We start from the raw sequence: 25,087 nt of genomic DNA on the forward strand, positions 1-25,087 counted from the left end.
TACCTTCAGATTATTCTTGCTTGTACCTGTTACGGTGGTGAATGTCATTTGTACCTTGCCTAAAAAAGGCACTATAGGGGTGGCTAGAGCCTTAGCCAGTATCCGGAATCCCAGGGGCAGGCCATCTCTGGTAAAGCATCGTGGTTTGTCAATCATGTCATCCCAGGCAGACAGATACTGGATCCCCTTAGAATGACACCAGAAGCTTAGCCAATTGTTGAAGTCAATCATTTTGTCCTTGTACTGTGGTATCATTCTGGGCGATGGCAGGATGCTACTCAAGGCTAGGATCATACCTGCCTGGGCTACAAGATCGGACAGCTCCCTCCATGTCCCTTTTCATGTAGTCCAGGGAGGTATGTCTCGGGTCATTCACACCAACATGGACAATGACAGTCATATTTGTACTTGTGTGGAGTGACCCGAGTGCATGCTTTATGTGGCGGATCTTGGCACCAGACAGGCAGCTGACAGTAACTTTCTCCTTGTTTAGCATGGTGAGTGGAACATCAGTGTGCCTGACTATAGAGTCACCTATGACTAGAGTGTTGGGTACGTTGTTATGCCTTATGGGCTGTGGTTGAGTGGCACACAGTTTGTGGGCTGTGTGTCATGTGGGTTGTGTTGGGGGTGGAGGTTGCTTGTGTTTCTGCTTTGGAGATCCCTGTTGCTTGGGCAGGTTTTTACTGAGAGCCTCCGCGAATGTAGTTGTACATTTTATGTTTCTTTGTGTGTGTTTTGGTGGTGTAGGTTTTGAGGGACTATGTGCTGAGTGTGGTGTGGTGCAAGTGTTTACCTTCTCCTCTTAACTGTCTAGTCCAGTCTTAGGTAAAGAGAGCTTTGATTCCAGTTTGGCTATAAGTGCATCTCTCACAGGTTGTAGTGTTGGGTGGTAGGAGGAGAGGGTCGTCTGTGTACATGAGGCAATTGCTGCATTGCCCCAAGATTCCCAGATTCATCAGGTAGACAGGTTAAAACACCGGGAGCTGACCCTTAGACATGCCTGGATAAGTGCTTATTTGTTAAGTGCTAGAAACTGTTTTCCTCTAGACAGTGAGGAAAGTTGAGTGCTCTAGTAATTTGTAGCTTATTTAGTGCTTACAATAAGTTCTGAACAAGTGCTGAGCTCAAAGCAGCAGACTGGAGTGCTGAAACTAAAACAAACTGGCTAGTTCTAAGAAACAAAATTAAGCTTAAAGGCTTCCCTCCAACACATAAAGGCTTGAGGGCTTAGAAGCCCACTAATAGTCCTGGGCACAGCAAATCTGTATCCAGACTAGACAACCCACAGGAAAGGCAGGAAACAAGCTTAAAAAAAAAAAAAAAAATTCTAAGTGGAAAGAGAAAAAGGAGGAGCAGAAACTAAGCTGATTGGCCTTCTCAAATGTTCTCCCTGTATTAGGTAGAATGAGGTACTGACACTAGACTGCGAGGAGGGTCCCAGATCAAATTTACAGTAGGGGCGGGCAACTGCAAAGCCACCAACATTAAGAGCATACCAATAGGGAGGGAGGGTGGGAAACAAACTGCAGAAATGTTTCTCAAAGCAGAAAAGCAGCAGTGAGCCTTTAAATTAAAGTTTTAAACAGCTAAAGGAGCCTCTAGAGAAAGTGTTTAACTGCAAACAAGTTATCAGAATCAAACAACCCAACAGGTGCTTAATAAAAGTGGACACTTTCTGCATACAATACTTGTATAATGTATATAATACTTCACAGTTGTTTATGCATATATTTTAGCAGAACATTTAAAAAAGAAAATATTAAGTATCAAATACAGCAATTCATTTCAGTTAAACTTTCACACTAATCACATTGGATTTACTTGTGTAGAAAACTACCTGTGTCAAAGTATCCTGTTAAATTACTAAAAAAATGGTAGTTGTATCAAAGAAATGCATTTTTCAATGCATCATTTTTAAATACATTGATAACACATTTTCAACATTGTTACCCTGTAACCCCACCAATGCTAGCGAAGTGCAAATACTGTATCTAAATATAATTTGAAATTTCAAGCTGCTAATTGCAAACATGCGTTTTATTTCAGACCCATAAGCATGATACGTATAGCACTGATACGGTATAATAAAGTGACTGTTCTGTACACATAGTGTCAGTGTACTGACACGTAATTTGAGAAAATATCAGTCTTCAGATCATTGTACCTTAAATGTTATGCATCCTATATTTTAGCAAAGCTTTCTTTCATAACCCAATGAAAGAGTTCAGTAGATAAGCTTTTTCAAATTATAGAAATGGTTTAATTAAACACATGTGCACATGCTCATTTCAACAAGGTTTACAAGGTAGCATTGGCCAAGTTCAAGAAGCAGTCTGAAATATGGCTTTTAGTAAATTTCATCAGACCTCCTGCATAGTACAATCAAAGAAAAAGTAATCAGCCATAATGTATACACTCCTGTAAAACCACTGACAGCTACACATACTAACACTGTATCCAGTACCTCTACTGCTAAGCCCTTAAGGAAAAACCAGTACACAGCCAAATTACCTGGTCCTTGGTGATTCTATAGTAAGGCACACAGATGTCCCCCTCAGACTGAGTAAGGGAAATCACGGTTAGCTGGCTTTCCAGGGCTAGGATCTGTCAAGTCACACAGACACTCATGTCACTGAACCACAGGTACCATTGTGACTCTGTCATAGCCCATGTGGATGTTAATGACTTGAATTGTACCTCCCTTGACTATATGAAGTGGGACATGATCAAGCTCGCTAATTATGAGTCACAGCCAGGTATGAACCTAGCACTGAGCAGCATGCTACTTTCTCCAAGGATGATGTAACATTACCAACAGAAAATGATTGATTTTAACAATTGGCTTAGCTTCTGGTATTGATCCCAGGGGTACAATATTTTATGGCCTGTGTGGACATGTTCGACAGACCATGATCCTTTGCCAGGGATGGTCTGCATTTATAGCCTCTAGGCTTTCAGATATTGGCAAAGAACTTTCCACATCCATTGTGTCTTTTATTTAGTCAATGCCAAGCGAATAAACCTCCAGACTTAACAGAACCTATGAAGGAATATCTGAAGGTGGTCTGCTCAATGCTAGAAGTCTTAAGAAAACTTCACTCCCTGCAAGCCTTCATCTCCCTGGAGAGTGCAGGTATCTGAGCAGTAACGGGATAAGGTTTAAAGTTATGGATAGTACTCCAGCAATGCTAGGTTATAATGCCTTTAACACCTTTAAACCAGTTACTGCACAGGAGTGATCTAAATGTTGAGGAGTCTCGGTTTATATTAAAACTGACCTCACATCCAGACTAGTTAAAGTGTATGACTCACTGGAACTCATATATATATATCCATATCACCATAAACAGTTTTTTTTTTTTTAACCATATCCTTGCAACCTATAGGTTCCTTTCCATGTCCTCAGGAAACCCATACTACCTATTTCAATGTACTTGAGTCCCTAACCATTCAACCCAATAAGACATTCATGGGGGATCTCAACCACCCCTCTAAAGATGGGGAATTCTACACCACTTCTAATGCACAAGCCCAGCAATTCCTAATTTTTTGTTAATGCCAACATCCTGGAACAATTGGTCCATTCTCCTACCAGGGATACAAACCTTCTTGATATCACGAACATGGGGGGGGGGGGGGGCAATGTTCCTCACTCAATGTAATGTCTTTGCTCTTGAGGTCTGACCACTAGGCAGTATTACTTGAAATAAAAAATAATCTGGGGATCCAGTGAAACCAAAAACCTTTAGGAACTATTCAAAGGGTATATGCTGAACTATTTACAAAATCTCTGTACAGCCATACCGATTGCTGTATTGAGCTAGCTGTGCCCACTCATACTAACAATAGGACAAACTGATGGAATTATAAAATCAATTGATTATACAACAAAAGAAAAAAAATCTTGGTCAAAAGTAGGAGGGACAAAGCCATAGATAATAAAAGTCCCCTGACCAATCTAAATAGACAGCCAAGAAGGTTAATTAATACTTTAAAGGCTAAATTTAAAGAAAAAAATGGATTCTCAGGCAAAGGACAACCACAAAGCATTCTACAACTATGTCTGCTACCAAAGGTGAAATGCACAGCATTGTGCAGAACTTGTAAATGACATCACCTTCACTGAGTCCTTCAGCCAGCCTTTTGGCTTACAGGTTCACCTCAAATTTCTCCCTCCACTCCTCCCAGATTGTCCAAAGGAAACAGCACATAACACAACCCTCCCAACCATTACTAAGAAACAGGTCATCAATGCACTCCAAGGCCAAAATCACTGCATTGATGGGCCCCAATAACATCCCAGGATGTTTATTAAATAGCACTAAACATGACCTTTCTGTTCCATGTCAATAACTTTTCAACTGGAGCCTACAGTCAGTTTTTTTGCCCAAGGAATGGAAGATGGCTACAGTCACTCCTCTGCTCAAAGGAGGTCCACCCACTAATCTGGGTAATGATAGGCTGATAAGTCTTATCAGCCTCATATGTAAAGCCATAGAAAGAATCATCATAGACATGATAAATGAGGACATAGGTAAATTGCAAGCACTGGACCAATCACAGTTTGTCTTTGTTAAAGGAAAGTCATGCCTATTAAATCTGGTGGACTGTGCACACAGCTTACTTACCTTGACCCGACCAAGCTTTTGATACAATACCCCACTTGGTCATTATAGACAAGCTCACTACTAATTTAGGTATAAACCCTTTTTTATCAGCCACTGGATAGCCAACTGGCTCAATGATAGGACCGAAGAGGTCAAAATAGGTGAGGCCACCTCCACCATGAGGCCAGTCACTAGTGGAGTCCCCCAGGGCTAGGTATCGGGCCCGCTCCTTTTTAGCATCTACTTCTCTGTAATGGAAGCAAATACTAAAGGATTATGGCTGACTACATTTGGAGAGGATTGTAAGTTGGGGGTTATCACAGACTCCCTTGCGGACACTAGCATTTTCCAAGAAGGTCCATCTCAGACATACAAATGGTGTCAACACTACAGTCTTAAAATCAATGCTGGTAAATGCAAAATTGTAGTCTTTGCAAAGTCTACAACCCTGGCTAATTACTGCACTGACAATATATCCATAAGAGTTGACCCAGTGTTCAGGAATCTGGGTATGCATGTAGACAGTAGCCTTACCTTTGACCACTACTTGGCCACTGTGGTGAGCAAAACCTTTTACACTGTGCAACTCATAAGTAAGGGTGTGTCACCTCGGTCAAAACAGGTCATTACCCCACTGTACTACACCTTTATTAAACCAGAGTGCAAATCTACCTTCAGTATGTTCCTGACCAGCCATATGCAGCAGCTAGTGTGACCTCAAACATTCCTTATAAAAGGAGTACAAAGCATAACAAACCTGCCTTATTGCAACACCCTAATGCCCTTTGTCGCTACTTAATCTCCCATAGATTTCTCCAGGGCGATCTATGTCTGGCTTACAAGGCATCTCCAAATCTCACACTTCTGAATCTCCTCCATATTCATAAGTCAAACAGTACCAGAAATACAAAGCATAGGGACCTGAATTTTGTCTGTGACTTAAACATAGCATGCCAGAGAGGCAGATATGTCCCAGAGACTGCCTCTCCTATGGAGCAGGCTTCAAATCCATGTGAAGCTGAGTTCCTTTATTACCCAGTTTAAGCACAATCTTGACAAGTGGATGGGGAACAGGAAATTTACACCAGGTCTGGCACCCATGCTCTTTATAGACAGAAGTAGCTTATAAATGCCTGACCCTCAATGTCCTTATTTGGATGCAGGGCATCATTCTTCTTTCAAGAAAACCTGGCTAGACTTACAAAGGCCCTTGAGTTGTTAACCTAATAACAATCAAGGACTCAATAAATATGTGTGAGGGAGGAAAATGAGTTCTGGTGTATGATCTGATACCAGTGAGACAAACTACGTTATTGCGGTAATTACTTATGTATTCATTCATTTGATCACAGACATACAACTTGCTGTAACTGGTTGGCAAATCTGTATACGAGTGTGTGTGTGTGTGTGTGTGTGTGTGTGTGTGTGTGTGTGTGTGTGTGTGTGTGTGTGTGTGTGTGTGTGTGTGTGTGTGTGTGCGCGTGTACATGCATGTGGGGGGAGCAATGGGTTGGACATATGCTTTTGACACCAGGAAGCATAGTCAATACAATCAGACACATGAGATGTACACAGGTGTATCTGGTAGGCATACATGGGTGGAGGAGTTTGTAATAAAATAAAACTAATAATTAGTCAAACTAATTTCAGTCAGATTCCTGAGATGTACATAGTGGCTATAATTATCAGATATAGAAGCAGTTTGTGAATGAAAATTAGTCCGACTAAACCTGCCGTTATTTAGATTAAATCAATAAAATATTTCAAAACTGTACCCTGGTTGAGCAGTCATTATTTCAGGTTTAAAAGATTAATGTGCATTCATACGAAGCTAGCTGGAACACTTCACTGTGGTTATTGACTGTGTGAAATAGATTTATGTGACCATTTATTAACACAACTAAAATGGTGACTAAAATTGCTGGGTTTGGGACTATCTATGGATGAAAGTGACTGACTCTGCTGTCATTTCCACTAAATCATCACTATTCTGTCTTTGCAGGACTAGTGGCTGTTTGTGTGAAGCAAGTTGGAATACTGAAATGTGGTTGTTTGTGTTAAAAACATGAAACGCATTACAGTGACCATGTTTTTATCACAATCGGATAGTACAGGTGTGAACAGTCAACACAGTGGCTGCAACAGCTGGGTACTGGAGCTGTCTGTGGATGACATCTACTGACCCTGCTGACATTTGATATAGTGGTCATTATTCTGGCATAGAAGAACTAGCAAGCATTTGTGTGAGGCCACCTGAAGTACTTTACTGAGGCCAGTGTTAAAAAAGACATGTATACAATAAAAAATGGCTGCAATTGATGGGCATCTGGGCTATCTTTGGAGGGGGTTGTTACAGTATATGTAAAAGTAACAAGTTGGTCATGATTTCTTTCATGTACCATCACAGTCATGTATTTGCATTGTACACAATAACTGATCAAGTGTGGTAATTCAGGCAGCTTGTATGTGTGTGACAGCTGTTATCATTGGCACAGTAGCACAATGAACAGCAATGATATCACACAACACTTGTTTATCTGGTTTAGTTTATCTGGTTTAGTTCCTGTTTTTGATTCCTTCTCTGAATAGTTTGCATATCTTTCATGCTTCTGTGTTGATTTTTATCCAGGCTCTCCAATTTATTCTAAGACCCTTGTCTGTATAAGCGGACTTTGACACTGGCATAATCAAGAAGGCTGTCTTCAACCTCTGTCCTATCACCAACATAAAACCAGCCCTGCTCAAAGATGTTCACAGATGCTCAATATAACTTGTATGGGAACTGGTGACAGTGTGGTAATTATTACTTTTTATTTCCCCACAAAACCTAAGAGATGTGCACAGATGGTTGTTACTGATTATTTTGGGGAAGTGCACTGCCTGGGACCAACAGAATGGAGTAAATTAAAGGCAACATAATTTTTTTCACTTTCCTCATAATCAAACCTTAGATTTGCATACAGGTCTCTGTCTTCTGTTAGTAGGGGGGGAGGGGCATGCTATGTATATACATCTGATAGACAGAAGTCAAAATATAATAAGGCCAGCTGTTCTTTCACTTTCTTTTCAGTCTAACACCAGAACAGTATGCAGAAGGTGGGTGTCCCTACCCTCATTGCTTCAAAACGTCAACTCCTATGCCAGTGTCCTTCATCATATCAGGTCTACCAGTTCCTCCTTCCATTCCCAGACTAACTCTGATTCTGGGCTGGGGCCTGCATGGAACTTAAAGCATTCTGGGGATACTGATGTCAGTGGCTTCTGGGAGGAGTATGAGTAGTATTATTATTTTACTTATTTATTTTTTTATGACCTACCTTTATTTTGTCCCTGCCTCTCCCCAGTGCCCATCTTAATGTCACTACTACCATCTATGAACCACACTTTCTTTCAGGGAGTACTGTGATGAACACTCTTCCCACAAGATATGCACGTTCATCCCTCCCTGCCTGCTCCACAGACACCTGAGCTGCTAATCAAAACCAGGTCACCTGGACCACTTGTTAGGGCTACATCCCCCTAAACTATAGTGCTTGCTGAGATTGTGGTGGTCTTTTAAGGTTATTAATGAGATGGCATGCCGTGTATATGTACCAAAGTAACCATTTTACATATATAAAATAGTAAACGTCCTGGAAGGCGAAGTGAGACTGCTGTAGACACAATACTGCTGTAGACACAAATAGCGTATACTGTTTTATTAACCGCTTTCATACAAAACTTCTTCAGAATAATCATTTAAAACAAACTACCTCTTATATACAATATAAAAATCATGTGATCAATTAAACAATAATTACATAAACTTCCTAAATCCAGTTAAAAACTGCTTAATTAAACAATCCTAATGTACACAGCTTATTGTAAATAATATTAAATAAAATGAGAATAAATGGAACTACCTGTTTTGTTTACATTTAATCTACGTTGTTTTAAAAAACACTTAATATTAATAGTCTCATTAAGACCAGGGGCTTAGAATTCAAATTAGGGAACACATATATAGTATTAAGTCCAAGTGTTTAAACATTCATTGATTTGTCCATCTTTCAAGAAATTCTTATTTTCTATACTAGAAGTGGGGCGGAAGGACATGAGAGAAGGTGATTATAAGAATTTTCTTTTACAAAGGGAAACACACTGGCAAATAAAATTAAAGTCCGACACAGCCCCTGGTCTTAATGAGACTATTAATATTAAGTGTTTTTTAAAACAACGTAGATTAAATGTAAACAAAACAGGTAGTTCCATTTATTCTCATTTTATTTAATATTATTTACAATAAGCTGTGTACATTAGGATTGTTTAATTAAGCAGTTTTTAACTGGATTTAGGAAGTTTATGTATTAATTGTTTAATTGATCACATGATTTTTATATTGTATATAAGAGGTAGTTTGTTTTAAATGATTATTCTGAAGAAGTTTTGAAACTATTTTATTGGTTGGACATTTTACATATATGCCTATTGCAATTTCTTCTCTCACTTTTCATTCCAATCTCACAGTAGCAGGGTACAAAGAAGGGGACTGTTTTTTTGAGGCAAGTTAGGAGGCAATCACTATTCCCAGATCTAACTTGTGTATGCTCTTGTTTTCTCAGTTTATTAGAAGCTATTTCTTAGCTCTGAACATTAAGTTCTGAATGCAACTTTTGTGAAATGAAAAAGACAACTTGTTTCCAAACTCATAATTTATGTCCAAGCCATCAATAGATCATACGTTTGGAAAACAGTGCAAAAATACACCACAGGGTATCTTGGTCATGAATTCTGAAGTGTTAGTGCCCTCTAGTTCATTTTCTTACTTCATTTACTTTCAAAACAATTATAGTACACTCTAGGCCAATTATGGTGTAAAAGGAGTAAACAAAAAGCTGAAAAGTAATTAGTCTGGATGGTGCGGGGGTCAGAATGAATAGGGTTGCCACCTTTTCAAATGCCCAAAGTGGGACATTTTTTGTAGAAACGTGCAAACATAATATAGCCCCACCCCATTCTAGTCAGTTGCATCCATTCATTTGCTTCTCTTCTCTCCACCTTGGTTTGAATTCATCAGCTGTCACTGGACTACAGACAGTTGCTGCATCTCCTTATTTCTTCCCACGGCTACAACGGCTGCATGCACAGACATGACTTCAGTGCCTGCATAGTTCTGGATTGCTACTAACTTTCACCTTCACCAGTCAGGTTGATCAATGGCTTATGATAACAGAAGTGCAAATCAAAACAGCATACTTTTATTGTTCAATAGTTATCTGATAAAAGATTATTGTACCACAGAGCCTAATGTCTGAAAAGTGACAAAGCCATAGTGCCCTTGACTACCCACCCCAACAGTACTGGGAAAGATCACACAACTTATTTGAAAAGAGTGGAAAAATGTTACATATCACAAGATCTGAATATTATAAACAGGACCAGTAGTAAAAATAGTTCCTACAAGTTTGAAATAAAATATTACAGCGCCAATGCCATAAAGGAAAGCGTGGAGCTTAAAGAGCTTTAGAAATGAAAAGTATACTTACTAGTCCTTTCTCAAATATAATAATGGAATCATCGACTGATGCTGAAATCAAATGTCAGACAAGCGCATAGAATAAATGACTCCCCCCAATAACAGGATACAAACTATAAACTCCAAATGTAGTGCACACTAAAATGACCAACATCCACAGCTCCATAAAACAATTACATGATCCACACATGCAGGCCAATGACCCAAACTGCATTTTTTTCAGTGATGATAGCACTGACCCAGAAATCTTACCACTGTAATAAGGACACTATCTTTATTTATCAAATTCTTACTTATGACTAGAATATAGATCATGGTAAGTATACTCTAAGGGATTTTCTTAGAACCCCATACTAAAGTGGGTTAACATTTTAGTCCTTCGGGAAATAAATCCAGTGGAACTGCAGAAAGAATACTGCAGTGGGATGAAAATACTAAATGCTTAATGGTCCCAGCATATATCTTGATGACTACTAAAACTGAACATGCATACAAATACTAGTACACATGTAAACAGAAAAATATCACTGCAGCTCCATTTAATAAAGAGACAATGGAAAAATCTGTATGTTGGCTTTCATTTTAGGATCCTAGCAAATAAAAGTTGTAGTAAAATAAGGAATACCAAAAGTTTAAAATACAATGTCAAAAAACACAAATATTTGCCCCTATTTCTCACAGTAAAATCCAATATACTGATGCCAGCTGTTCAGTAGTCATTTTTATCGTGCTTCAGGAGTGTTGCAGGGATCACATTTATGTATATTTCTCAGCAGAATTGTATTTCCACTTGCGAAAAACATTGCAGAACCTTCAATCTAAAGCATTCATTCCAGCTACAAAAATGAGCCACACACATCTCTGCAGTTTAACAAAATATCGGGTTATGCATTATTCCCACCCTCAGCAAACTAAAGCCAATTTTCTGAGCTTCAATTGGCACTACCAAAGAGATACAAGACCCTAAATGAGGTGGAATGAAAAAGCATGCATCTTGGAAATACAAGTAGAAGCCCACACAAGAAATATCAATTGCCAAATGACTAGAAAATGCCCAAAGTGCCATAAGAGGTTTATAGGCATAACCAGGCTACCAACCACCAGGGCCTTTACAAGCCTAAACATGCAACCGAATCCAATTGCATCCCCTTGTAACATGTGCACCTAAATTGAAAGGGATTTAAGTTAGGAAACCGGTAAAAAAAAGTGCATGGGGAGATATGCTAGTTAGGAAATAATCACAGGGCTATTGAAAGCACAAAAGCCCCGCATAAAAAGATGCAACTCAAAAAGCCAAGACATACAAATGTATGACTAATTCCTGTAGAGTAGAAGCCTGACAGGTGGCACACATTTCCAGAAAATCAGAAATCAGATAGAAAATGCGAAATAAGGCCAAATCATCCAAGCAGAGAATGAAGCAATAAAATCAAACGTATAAGAAAATTAAGAAATTAAATGGAAATTGGAGTTGCAACAAAAATTAAAACCTGATCAAGGAAAAAAGTCAAACACCACAAGTAGGAGGAAGTATTTAAGAAAATCAAACAGAATGAAAGTCATAACACTAAAAACTGCGCACAAAAAGGACAAAAACACTAAATAAAAGCTGAAATATTAGAAAATATACATATGCACTACCAAAACTTACAGAATAAAACATCACAACTTTACCCCAACAGTAGTAACTATGCTACTAAAATGCTGCCCTATGAGAGATCACGTGACTATGGATGATGATCAGGCAGATGGAGTGCTTAATGCTATGTAGTCTACATGTGCAATGAAGCACCACATTTATTTTTTTTTATTTATTTATTTGTCTTTTGTTAACCGAGATGGTCCACTGGGCTGGGGGCCCATTTTCAGTGGATACTCGAGGAGGAAAGCTCCGATATAAAGAAAAAAGTTACAAAAATGTATAGCAATACTACTATCATTAAAATCAAAGAAAATGCAATACAAATATCTACAAAGTTATACAATACTTACATATGTACTACAGAAGATGTAATGCTGAAAGAAGAAGAATACTTAGGTGAGGTGGTGACAGGTACAATATGGAGAGTTGGCCAGGTAACTCTTTAGTTCTCTCTTAAAAATGTTGAGAGAGTGGATAGCACATAGATGACTAGGGAGCTTGTTCCAAGTTTGAGAAGTAGAGCATTTGTAAAGTAATTTGGATATTGTTTTATTGGGTCTGTAGGTGTCCATCAGTTTTGGTCAGTACTGCGGAGGGGTTGAGAGGGTTTCTAAGGGGATAAGAGGTTAGATAGGGAGGGCCAGTTGGCAGGTTTATACAGTATGGAATGTGTAATTTGAAGTTGAGATAGTAGTAGAAGTCGAGGGAATTCAAACCATCGAAGGTGTTTTGAGGGCAAGGCAATGGTAAGATTTGTATGGTAGGTTGCTGGCAAATCCAGCTATGTGGTTGTATGTCTGAGTTTAGTTAAAAGGGTTGCTTGGAGGTGAATAAGAATGGGGGAGGCATATAGAAGGCAAGGGAGGAGGTAGGCTTGGGCAAGGGAGGTCCTACAAGTGATAGGTAATATTTTTTGTTTCTGTACAACAGTCAAGGTTTTTGGTTGGTCTTTTTTATGGACGGTTGTATGTGAATGTCAAATTTCAGTTGATCATCAATAATGACGCCCAGCAGTTTGGTATGAGAATCAGCATAAATTGTTGTGTTATCTAGCGAAGAGATAGAGAATGATGATCTATGACTGACCATTGATTTTGGAAGAAAGAGGAGTAGCTTGGTTTTCTTTGGGTTAAGAATAAGTTGGTTATGGATTAGCCAATGTTCGATGGTGTTAAATGAGGTTTGTGTCAAGGAGTGGAGGTCAGTAGGGTTGTTGGATAGGGTGATAAGAGTAGAGTTGTCAGCATATCAGATTAGAGTAGATGTACACCAAGTGGAGTCAAGGTTATTAGTAAAAATATTAAAGAGAAGGGGGCCTAGGATGGATCCTTGGGGAACACCTGTGTGGTTAGGCAAGAAGGGAGAGCAGTTGGACATCCACCTAACACATAGCTGACAATAGCCCATAAAATGGCACCAAAGCAATACCAAATCAAAGTATTAAAGATACAGCACAATAAACTGAAGCAATTGTATTTAAAGATACAGTGCACTAAAGGAAAACATCACAAATACAAATACATAGCAAAGTAATAAAATACACAATCAAATCAAAGCATTCCCCAGTAAACACCAACTAAAAGAATGGGCACATAATTTCAAATAGTAATTGAAAAAGAAAGTCTTTCCAGTTAGATGGGTAACTATAAATTCTCCACCGATATATCCAGTATTGCCTTCCTGGAAGCAACGGAAAACTCCAAAACAAGAGTAACTGGCTAAGCTGAAATAGTCTGTTGATTAGTTGACCAATATTTACCATGAACCTGTATATAAAGCATTAAAATAAATGCATGCACATATAAATGACCTAACCAAAAGAATACTGCTTCACAATAAAACAGAATCTGAGTCACTGTCAGGGTCTTATTCACCTGTAGTGTCTTGCCACATTACACATCTGGGCAGTACATTATTACCACACAATATCCTCCCTGCTAGACTTTGCTGTGTACATTCTCAGTCCTTGGTCTCTAAGTCAAACATATACCAGCCTTAAGATCAAAACTAGATACAAGAATGCCTTTATGCTTAATGGAAATATCCACATTCCAGTCTATGGCATGTAACAATGACTAAAGGAGGACTGAAAAACAGATAAATCAAAATGGGGAAATTACCTCCACAAAGAATCCATTCACCAGTAGAGACTCCCCAGGTTCTGTGCTGTGACCTTTTCTGTTTGGCATCTACTTTTTTGAAGAAAAGCCAATACCAAAGGACTCCCGAATCCCCAAATGAGTTTGCCATCCTATAGGAATGATGGTCTCGAATAGCTTGTGTCAAAATCATGGTCTAAAACTACATGCCAAAAAGATACATTATTGAATCCTTTGGAAAATTGTCTATCCCAGGAAACTACCACATCCCTATGAGTTGACTCAGTTTCTCAGGATTTGGAATCTTATGTGGGCAGTGACCTAACTTTTGACCAACATGTGTCTATTGTAAGAAAGTCCCTCTATATTGCACAACTTATAAATAAAGGGATTGTGTCTTGATCTAGAGATGTCATTGTCCCATTTTACTGAGCGCTTATTAGGCCAGACATTGAATATAATGCCCCTTTTGCATATATCTGTCCAGACACATGCACCAACTGGAATGCCCACAGAGATACCTTACTAAAAGGATACAAGGCCCAAAAAACATGCCCTTCATGGACTGACTCAAAGCCCTTGTCACTCTATTCTGTATCCTACAGACTACTAAGTGGTGACATTTATCTGGCAATACAAAGCATTCTCCAACACATTAATGATGGACTTATTGCACAATAGAAAGTCAAATGGAATTAGAAATACTTGGTCTAAGGATCTAAACCTCTTCTGCAACATTAACAGAATGGTTTGGAGGGACAGGGACATTTCACAGTAGATACCGTTGCTATGGAACAGACACTCCATCTGCATAAAATAAAGTTCATCCCTGTTTGTATTCAAGTACAACAAAGATCTATGGATAGGAAACAGAAAAATGACCCCAGTACTGCCCCCTTTACTACTAATGGGCAGATACAGTTCCTAAATGCTTTATCCCATGTATGGATCCCCTCAAATTATCCATGGTATAATCCCAGTTATTCGCATTAGTGGTAATATATAATAAATTGACCATGAGAGGCACACAGTCAATCTATAAACAAATGGGACAGGTTATTTCAAGCAGAAAAAGGGAAACTGTCTAGGTTTAAAAATTGCCAGCAAAGGCAGTTAGCCTAGTACTTTCCTATGGAAAAAAATGGACAATGATATCATACTCATTTTACATTACCATATCCAGATTTAGGGCAAATGCCTCCTGCCAGCACTGTTTTCCAGACAGCTTTGACTACTTGCTGTACCAACTCACAATACTCCACATTCATAGCCCCTCTTTAGTGTTACACATCTTCGTCCACTTCCACAGTCACAAACGGCAGCAACTACACAAGATCTCAGCTTTATGGCACAAGCATCTCCACTACATTAAATGAATGCATAGGACAATCTTAGTTCCTTCCACAACTCGGGATGCCTTGGTTTTGCAGACCTGTCTATCATGCATGACACACTCATGGTTGTGCACTTCATTCTAATACAATCCCTTCTGAATGATTCTGGTATAGCACAGAGAGTAAGATTCTATATTTAACTGGTCTATACGTACATGGATTACCTGGGTAAGGAATGTTCTGCCTGTCTACTTCAAGAATTAGCCTAGGAAAGAGAGAGAGAGAAAAAGTTTAATGAAGTCTGAAATCTAACAAACATATCAAGGACTGGACAAATTAAACAGAAAACACACCGATACATACATATACATGTACCCCTTTTAGAAATATGGCTTCTGGGCAACCAGTCACAGAAAAGAATAAGTAACATGGGAAATCACTACGAAAACAAGTCATAATGTGGCTGATGAGGATAAAGCCCTCACTATATGATCACTATTGCTTGCTTTGGCATCTGTTGAAGCTGACATGTACAGAAAGGGCAGAATCACAATACCTACCCTGCTCCTTTTATCAGAGGGATGGTGTGGGACATGTCTCGGGTATGTTGCATTAAGACTTCTTTGGTAAGGAGGTGGGGACATTCTAATGGCATTTGTCATCCACAGACATGAGAGACAATCCATGCTAATTTCCACTGTTTATGCAACATAGTCATGCACAGGGACTTACGGCCTACACAAATAAGCCAGTCTAACACAGATGATGACCTTACTCCTGGTGTCCAACTATTGTCCTATGAGAACAAATGGGATGAAGGACTCTCACCCTGAATGGAATTAATGGTACTATAGTGTGATTTGGAGGGCACGTTTGGTGGTGAAAGTGGAGAGGGCAATATCTAAATTTGTTGGGTAAGCAATTGAAATGAGATAAAAATGTGAAGCTAATAAAAATTAAAGTAAAATGAAGAATACAAGCATGTGATCTGTTTGTGCAATCTGATATATATATATATATATACACACACATACACATACATATATACATACACACACACACACATATATAAAACACAAACGCACATTATATAATTATATATATATATATATATATATATATATATATATATATATGCACACACACACACACACATACATACACACATACACTCCCATACACACATATACAGATAGATAGGTGACTAAGGGAGACAGTAATATAGTCAGCTGTATGTATAGTGGGCAACTGTTTTGTCATTAATTTGGTTGACAGAAGAGGTAATCGACAGTTGTGTAAGACCTCAACCTTACCAGGTTTGGAGTAAGTGTCCTTTGCATGGTATCATGCAAAATCTCGGAATTGGAATATATAATTATCAGCAGGTTACCCAATGCAAGAACAGTGTATTACAATTGCATGCTACAAGGTTGTGTCTCAGAGTATGCATGGTGCTGCTGTGACATTATTTTCTTTCAATTATTTTCAGTCAATATTTGTATCGGAAGAGAAATCTACTGAAACTACTTTAACTAACTGTTCTGTTGTCCCTTGTTGCTGGAACTGAGAAGACAGTAACTCCAGTATCTTCAAGCCTTTGTAAGTGTTGTTTTATTTGTTCATAAGCAGCAGCACAATTTTCCAAGTACTTAAAACCACAACTCAAAACAACAAAAAACATTGGCCAGCAGGTACCATATGCAAAATTATTTATTTAGTTTTTTCATCTAAAAAAAATAAATAAATATTGTTGGAAAAGTTATAGGTAATTAGTTTTATATGATTATTATAACACTGGTTTTAAAGGTGTTATGTAGAGAAACTGTCATCTAAGTGAACATGTGATTTATTATCTGATGAGTGAATGTTACATAAAGATTTTTTTTTATTTAGCTAGTACATTGTAATTCTGAAGTCCTGGTAGTTTGAATGAAAGAGCTTAAATAATTTTATATTTGGTACCTGCTTTTTTTACCATTTTATTTTTATCAGATGCTCTGCCAGAATTCTGTTTGGAAATGATCACTGTTTTTAAATACTGGTAATGGACTTAAGGATTGCACTGAGCACACAAAGATCCATGAAGGCACCAGGGACAGTTACTGAGCAGAGGAGTGAGTAGGATAAATTAGCACAGGGCACTGCAGAGGACAGGCCTGCTAGGGGAGGGGCTCAACCTAACAGTGAACAGAGTACAGAGCAGGATATTTTGCTAAACTACTGGAGGTCTGGACTCAACATAACAAGGATCGGGGGGCGTGGCCAAGGATGAACACAGGATAGCAGCAGATTTCTTCAGCTCCACCAATTTCATTACACTGACAGGAATTAATTACTTAAAAAATTAATTTTTGAAGTAATTTTCTTTCTAAATATGTTTGTTTTATATAGTTCTTGAACTATATCTAAAAAAGAAAGGAAATCTTAACAATATTCCTGTCAGAAATCACTTTGGAAATTTTCCTGTCAGTTTATCAGTCTGAAATGAGTTCCAGTAAGACAAATTCTCAAGACTCCAGCATCAAGAAAGAACTTCAGTCTCTGATAATTATAATCCAGCAACTTACTGCTAAGATGGATAAAATGGATACTAAAATAGACACCTTCATAGAAAAACTACAAAACAAATAGACTTGTTACATATAGACCTGCAACAACAGAAGATCCAGATGACAGGCATAGAAGAAGCTGTGAATGACATGGAAAATAGAATCCAAGAAGAGGAAATCAACATTGAGTTTCTGCTGAAACAAAATACACATTTACAAACAAAGCTGGATGACCTGGAAAATAGATCTAGGCTAATAACATTAGGATTTTTGGACTGCCAAAAATATTGAAGGTAACAATATTACTTCTTTTTAACAACATGGCTCCCTAAAACTTTAGACTTACCAGAAGCATTCTCTTTTGGTATCGAAGAGCACATAGATCTATAGCTAATACTAACTCTAACAAAAATATCCTAGATCAGTTATAGTTAGATTTCTATCATCTTTCCATTAAGAGATGGTTCTTAAATCTGCTTGGGCTAAAGCTCCTGTTAAGATTAATGAGACAACTGTGCATTTTGACAATGACTATTCTTCCATGGTAATAGCTAAAAGAAAAGTTTTTCTGCCACTAATAAGGGAGCTTAAAAAAGCACAGTTTAAAACATACCTTCTGTTTCCTGCCAAGCTTAAAATCTTCCTTCCTGATGGTCCTAAAAGTTTCGATGACTTAGACTCTGCTTTACTGTTTATCAAAAAAATAAGATTTTGGATAAAATAGAGGAAATGGAATGGGCTAGTCCTTCATTAAAGAGACTGGCAACTGAAACTTCGTGGAAGACTTCAGAGAAGAAGAAGAGACTGAAAAACAAATGATTTGTTCTATGTTTTTTTTTTTCTCTCATCATTTTATTTCATTATTAATCTTTTTAAATATAGTTCCTGCATTTCCAGAAAGACACAAATATTTTGAAAAAGATTTAATCAAAGTTATTCTCTGTGTGCAAAGAAATGTTTTGTTTCATAATCAGTCAAAATATCTGAAGATTTAATGGCAAGCTATGATTCAACTTGTTTCTCTTTCTAAAAAGGAGAAGTAAGGTCAGTAATTTGATACATTTTTTTCTTTATCTTTTTTTTTCTTCTCCTTTTCTTCTTTTCTTTGTTTAAACAATGACATTCTATTTAGATTATGTAGTAGGTAAAGGGTGGGGGAGGGCAGGGAGAGAAGAGTAATGAAAATATGATTAATAGAATAATAACATATTTATTCCTTGTAAAAAGTTTATATGTTCTTCAAATGCTATTCCTAATTATACTTTCTTGATTATACTGCTTATGCTTGTTTGTAAATAATCTGTCATGCTTTAACTAATAATAATTAGAACTAAATAATAGTAAATAATATGTTTTATTTTTAACTCTATTAATATAAACAGTAAGTAATATTCCATTGTATATACTTCTTATAGCTTTCTCTTACATTTTTTTTTTTATTTCTGCCTTACACCCTTTTATTTTCTACTCTCTTTTTCTTTTCTTTATTAATATATAGAAATGCTTTTGATCATATAGACACAGTAAATAATAAGATTTGCATAAAATTGAGTTGGGACAAGATATTGAGTTTTATTACTTATTAATAATTTTGGGCTTAATTTCACTTACATAGAGGCTGTAATAACCTGTAAAATACATTGTGAAGGTTTTGTCATGTTTAGATGCATTTACACTGCTAAATGAATGTTTGTCACTAGTTTTTAATAAGTTTCCCGCCAAAATGTTGAGAGACAATCTGGGATGTGGGCTGTCTCATGCACAGTGTCCATGAGCTACTTCGAAAGCTTCAACTCTCAGAATTCTCAGAGAAGCTGAAAGCAGTTAGTCTAACCTTTGACCTAGATATCACACTGACATCACAGATTCAGGAATAACACTCTACCAGGAAATAGAAACGATGCAAATGCGACTATGTGAAGGAAAATGAACTCTTTAACATCTAAATGTGAGTTATTTTATATAATTACTTAAATATCTATGTTATAATTCATAAAATATGTCAGTTATAATGAGTTTAAATGATACAGTTTCTTGTAGTAAGTAAATGTCTTATTTTAGAAGGCATAGAAAATGAAACATTTATTCAAGTGTTTTGAAAATCTACTTAACAGCAGCATAATAATCTGTGTTAAAAACTTATGTTCCAAACATATACATTACTATAACTCATTTAATTCATCTGATTGACAAGCATAAATAATTTTATAACTCTATTCTGGAAGAAATTGTCATGTGATATATTTTAAAGCAGTAGTATAGCATGGTTGTAAAATCTGGTTACTAAAATGTGTTTGCTGTGCATTATTTTGTATAAAGCAGACAGATTTATTGTAGGGACAGCAAGTAGGATAGTGCTCAGCAAGGACACAACTCAGTGAGATCAGATATATATATATATATATATATATGTGTGTGTGTGTGTGTGTGTGTGTGTGTGTGTGTGTGTATGTGTGTGTGTGTGTGTATGTGTGTGTGTATGTGTGTGTATGTGTGTGTGTGTGCATGTGTATGCATGTGTATATATATATATGTATATGTGTATGTGTGTGTGTGTATGTATATATATATATATATATATATATATATATATATATATATATATGTGTGTGTGTGTGTGTGTGTGTGTGTATATATATACATATATGTATGTGTGTGTGTGTGTGTGTGTGTGTGTGTGTATATATGTGTGTGTGTGTATATATGTGTGTGTGTGTGTGTGTGTGTGTATGTATATATGTATATAAGTGTTTCTGAGAATCTGCATAACTATGCAGTGTGATTTATAACAATTTCTATGAACACAATATTTTATTCTATTGACAATAATGAGTTTGAGTAAATGCTCATATACAAGCAATTCAAGGTTTTTTTTTGGAAGCTGTTAATTGCATTTACATAACAGAAAATAGATACATCTTAATATATGTAATGTCTGAATCATATTAGCCAAAGTTTTTGATTTAAATGAATGTTAGAACTTATTTTTCTCTCCTCTTGATTTCTAACATCAAGATTATTTGAATGCTATTTGAATACAAGTGTTTTATATTACATAGATGTATATAGTAGTATGAACAGTTTTTTAAAAAAAAAAAGTTTATTTTAGTTTATATGATACTGTTTTACCAAATGTGTAGTCTTGTCTTGCTAGATAATTGAATTGAAAACTGTTAACCTCAGTTAAATATAACTAGTATTAAATTGATAAGGTGGTAGCTGAGGTACTGCTGCTTAGGGTAGGGGGTTAACTTGAGTGGTAAATACTACTCTAAGTTGGAGTTTATAACTCCAGGCTGGATGCAAGATTTGATCCTTACATTATTTTCACTTGTTCATTGTTATTTGTATATAGTTTTGACATCCACAATATATTTTGTACATTCATTGTCACTACAAACAAAATTGAATCCTATACAAAATCCCATAAGAGATTCAATAAATACAGCTATATTTAAAGGTACACCTAAAGGAGGAGATGTAACATTACTTATCTTGTTATTTGTTATTTTGATCATAAGATTCTTAAGTTTTAAAAATGCCAAATGACATCTTTAAAAGGAATTTCTTTAAACATTAATGGATTGAATAATCTGTGTAAAAGGGCAAGCCTAATAAGATACATTAATTTACATAAGGCCAACTTAGTCTTCCTGCAAGAAACCCATCTCTTGAAAAAGATATTGATAAACTAGCCACAAACAAATATACAGTATTGGTTAGTTCAGAGCACACTCAGAAAAAGAGGAGTGGCTATTTTATGGAATAAAAGTATGCCCATTCCTAAAACCATTAAGTCTTATCAGGATGACAAAGGAATGTTTTGTATGGTTACAATACAAATTAATGGGAAGACTTACACTTTAATTAATGTATATTGGATACCTGGAATTGGTATTAATACAGTGAAACATCATCTTGATAAGATCATATCATTCTCTATAGGAGATATTATTTTAGCTGGTGACTAATTGTATACTACATGAAAGTGATACTACCACTATAGGGAAAAGAAGAATTACATCTAATGCAAAACATTTAAATGATTTTGCTAATTCTTATCATTTGAATGATATTAATAATCAGATAGATTCAAAATCATTACCATACACCTTTTTTTCTAACAGATACAAAACATATTCAAAAATAGATAGGGTCTTTATTTCTAACCAGATGGTAACAGATTTAATTAATTCCAAAATCATTTCATGTCCTATATCTGATCATAATTCAATTGTTTTTGAATTCATGATAAAAATACTCATAATGTTCAGATCAAAAGGATACCAGCATACTTAACTCAACTAAAAGACTATAAAGAATATATACTTTCAGAAGTAAAACATTTTTAGACATAAATAATACTCCTGAAGCCTCCATTGTTTATGTTTGGGATGCCTTAAAATCATATCTATATGGACAAAGTATCAGATGGTATAATAATAAAAGGAAATCTTGGGATAAGGAATTGTTAGATATTCAAAGTAAATTAGACTCTTATAAACATAATAAAGAAAATATTATGGACAAGAAAGTTATTGAAGAAATAAACAAACTAAATGAGAAATACAAAGAAATTTTAACTCATAAAGTTAAAATAACTTTAGAGAAATACAAGTTTTGTCTTATTCAATAAGCCCCAAATACTTACATAGACTTAAAAATAAAACAAAAGGTTGAATAAACAAAACCATATGAAATAAATCTTTTCTCTAAGGAAAAGAAGAATGTTTCTAGTATACCAGAAATACTAGATGAATTTAGAAATCACTTTCACAAAATTAACCATAATAACATTAACATGGAACCTAAAGATAAAATAAAGGAGTTTATAACCACAAACATGAATAAAAAGCTTAATAAACAACAGATTAAACTATTGGACAAGAGTATTTCATATACAGAAGTTATTACACAAATAAATAAGCTTAAATCAAACAAAGCACCGGGTAATGATGGTATTATACCAGAGATATATAAAATCCTTTCTAAAAGTACATATTCATTAATACATAAGGTTTTTATTTTGGCCCAAACTGAGTTAATAACCCCCATCTTGGCAATATACATTTATTTCACCAATTTTAAAACCTAATAAAGATCCAACTAGATGTTCTTCATATCGGCCCATCTCATTACTTAATGTTGATTATAAAATGTTTATGAGTATTTTTGCTGATAGATTGAAGACAATCATTCCCGGCATTATAGATATAGATCAGACAGGCTTCATTGTAAATAGAAATACTTTTGATAATATAAGACAAACTTTAACATTAATTGATTTTGCAAATAGGAAAAAGAAAGATTTAACACTTATTAGTCTTGATATAAGTTCAGCATTTGATTCAGTAAGTTGGGACTATCTGTTTACCTTAATGAAGTGCACAAACTTCTCAGATGCATTTGTAAATCTAATTAAGCATTTATACAAAGGAACGTTGGCTTATATTAAGGTAGGAACATATGTTTCACAAAAAATACCCATTCTTAAAGGTACAAAACAAGGATGTCCACTTTCTCCACTATTATTCACTTTAGTAATGGAGCCTTGGGCTAATTTGATCAGAAACAGTACTGACATAGAGGGTTTTGAAATAGATGAAAATACAACATCCAAAATTCAACTTTGTGGAGATGATGTTCTAATTACATCAGCAGGATCTAATTCTTCTATGCAGTCTCTATTTGATAAAATGATGAATTTTAAAAGTATTTCTGGTTTAATATTCAATGAAGAAAAACTAAAATACTACCTATATATACATGAAAAATATTCTCATTAGTGATTTTACTAAATATGTACCCAATTCAGGTCAGATAACTTATTTAGGTATAATACTATCTAAAGATATTAAATCTATTATATATAATAATTATAATACCTGTTTTCTTAATATACAAAATCTTTAATACCTGGAATAATATGTTTTTACTATGGAGGAGAGACTTACAATTATTAAAATGATAATATTCCCAAGATTTTATACTTAATACAATCAATAATACTTCCACCTACAAAAATAATTATCAAGAAACTGAATGCACTAATGTTAAATTTCCTATGGGCACCTAATAGACCTAGGATTGCATTAAAGAAACATACTAATAGCTGGTCTCAAGGGGGTATTTCTTTTCCAGACTTTAATTTATATACTATCTCTTCTATTGTAAAAGTTATTACTTTATTAATAGATCAGTCATATGTCACAAAATGGAAAGATTATTGGGAGCTAATTAATATGCACTTCATTAAAATCTCCTTAACACATAAAAATATGATTGTAAATAACTCCATGTTATGGTTACTAAAGGAATTTTGTACTTCACCTATTACACCTAAACATATGGTTTGTTACCCATTAAATATTATTATTAGCTATCGTAACTTTATATTCATGCACCCTAAGTATAGGGAATGGAATTTTATTGTATTCCCTATAATGTATACTCGGGGTATGCTTTTGTCATCTACTTCTGAAGGAACTCATTTAGCTATAGAAAATGATCTAAAGTACTGGTATCAGTTGATATCTGATAATAAAGTTAAAAATCTAGATTTCTTAAAACAAGAATTTGATCTAAGAGAAACTTGCTGGTTAGAGGTTCAGACCTTTAGACAACATCTCATTAATAAAATAGATCTAATGTCTATAACAGTTAAAGAATCTATTCCAACACTGATTGATTACTTGATATTAAATTTACAACAAAGTTTCTGATAAAGGTAAACTTTCATACATACATAAAATTATCAGAAAGAAACTTTTTACAGTGTAGATTCATACTGGAATTATTTCACTTCTATTAATGGGGACCCACCAAATCAACAAGATAAACAATATATATTGGATCTGCTTATAGAACTACGTCTTCCATTGTCTGGAGACTTTATACATGGAAATTTTACATAGATCTTTTATACACCTTTGATGATGAATAAAATAAATAATAAAGATAATTTATGTAAGAGATGTAATGTAGAAATTAATGCTGACTGGGCTCATATGTTTTATGACTGTATAAAATTGAAAGAATACTGGAAGTCAATTAATGAATTTTTGCAGGCTCTTTTTACAGATAATTTCATTATTTCTAAATCTCTTATATTATTCAACACACCTGTACCTCAAAGTGTTAAAAATGTTAAGCTTCCCTTGTTATGGTCTATTCTAGTAGTGGCTAGGAAAATAATAACTAGAAATTGGATTTCAGATACACCTCCTTCGTTCAATGAATTTAAAAATGTTATGAATATAGTGTGCCATATGGAAATAAACACAATTAGGACAAGAACAACTAGAAAAACATCTTATTATATTGTATGGGATAATTTAC

The 25,087-nt window shown here is 35.6% G+C and overlaps 1 long non-coding RNA gene across 2 annotated transcripts in view; it reads right to left on the bottom strand.

The window, feature by feature from the left end:
* Positions 1 to 25,087, bottom strand: part of LOC122788348 — a 265,411-nt gene that overhangs the window by 26,806 nt on the left and 213,518 nt on the right. The window contains exon 3 of one of the 2 annotated variants that reach the window (XR_006362648.1): positions 15,425 to 15,465. The exons of the other annotated variant lie outside the window; for it this stretch is intronic. This is a non-coding gene — a long non-coding RNA (uncharacterized LOC122788348). The remainder of the gene's footprint in view (positions 1 to 15,424; positions 15,466 to 25,087) is intronic. 2 annotated transcript variants of the gene reach the window in all.

Source organism: Protopterus annectens, chromosome 13.part0 (assembly GCF_019279795.1).
Source record: "Protopterus annectens isolate FY-2018-M chromosome 13.part0, PAN1.0, whole genome shotgun sequence".
NCBI classification, from domain to species: domain Eukaryota; kingdom Metazoa; phylum Chordata; order Ceratodontiformes; family Protopteridae; genus Protopterus; species Protopterus annectens.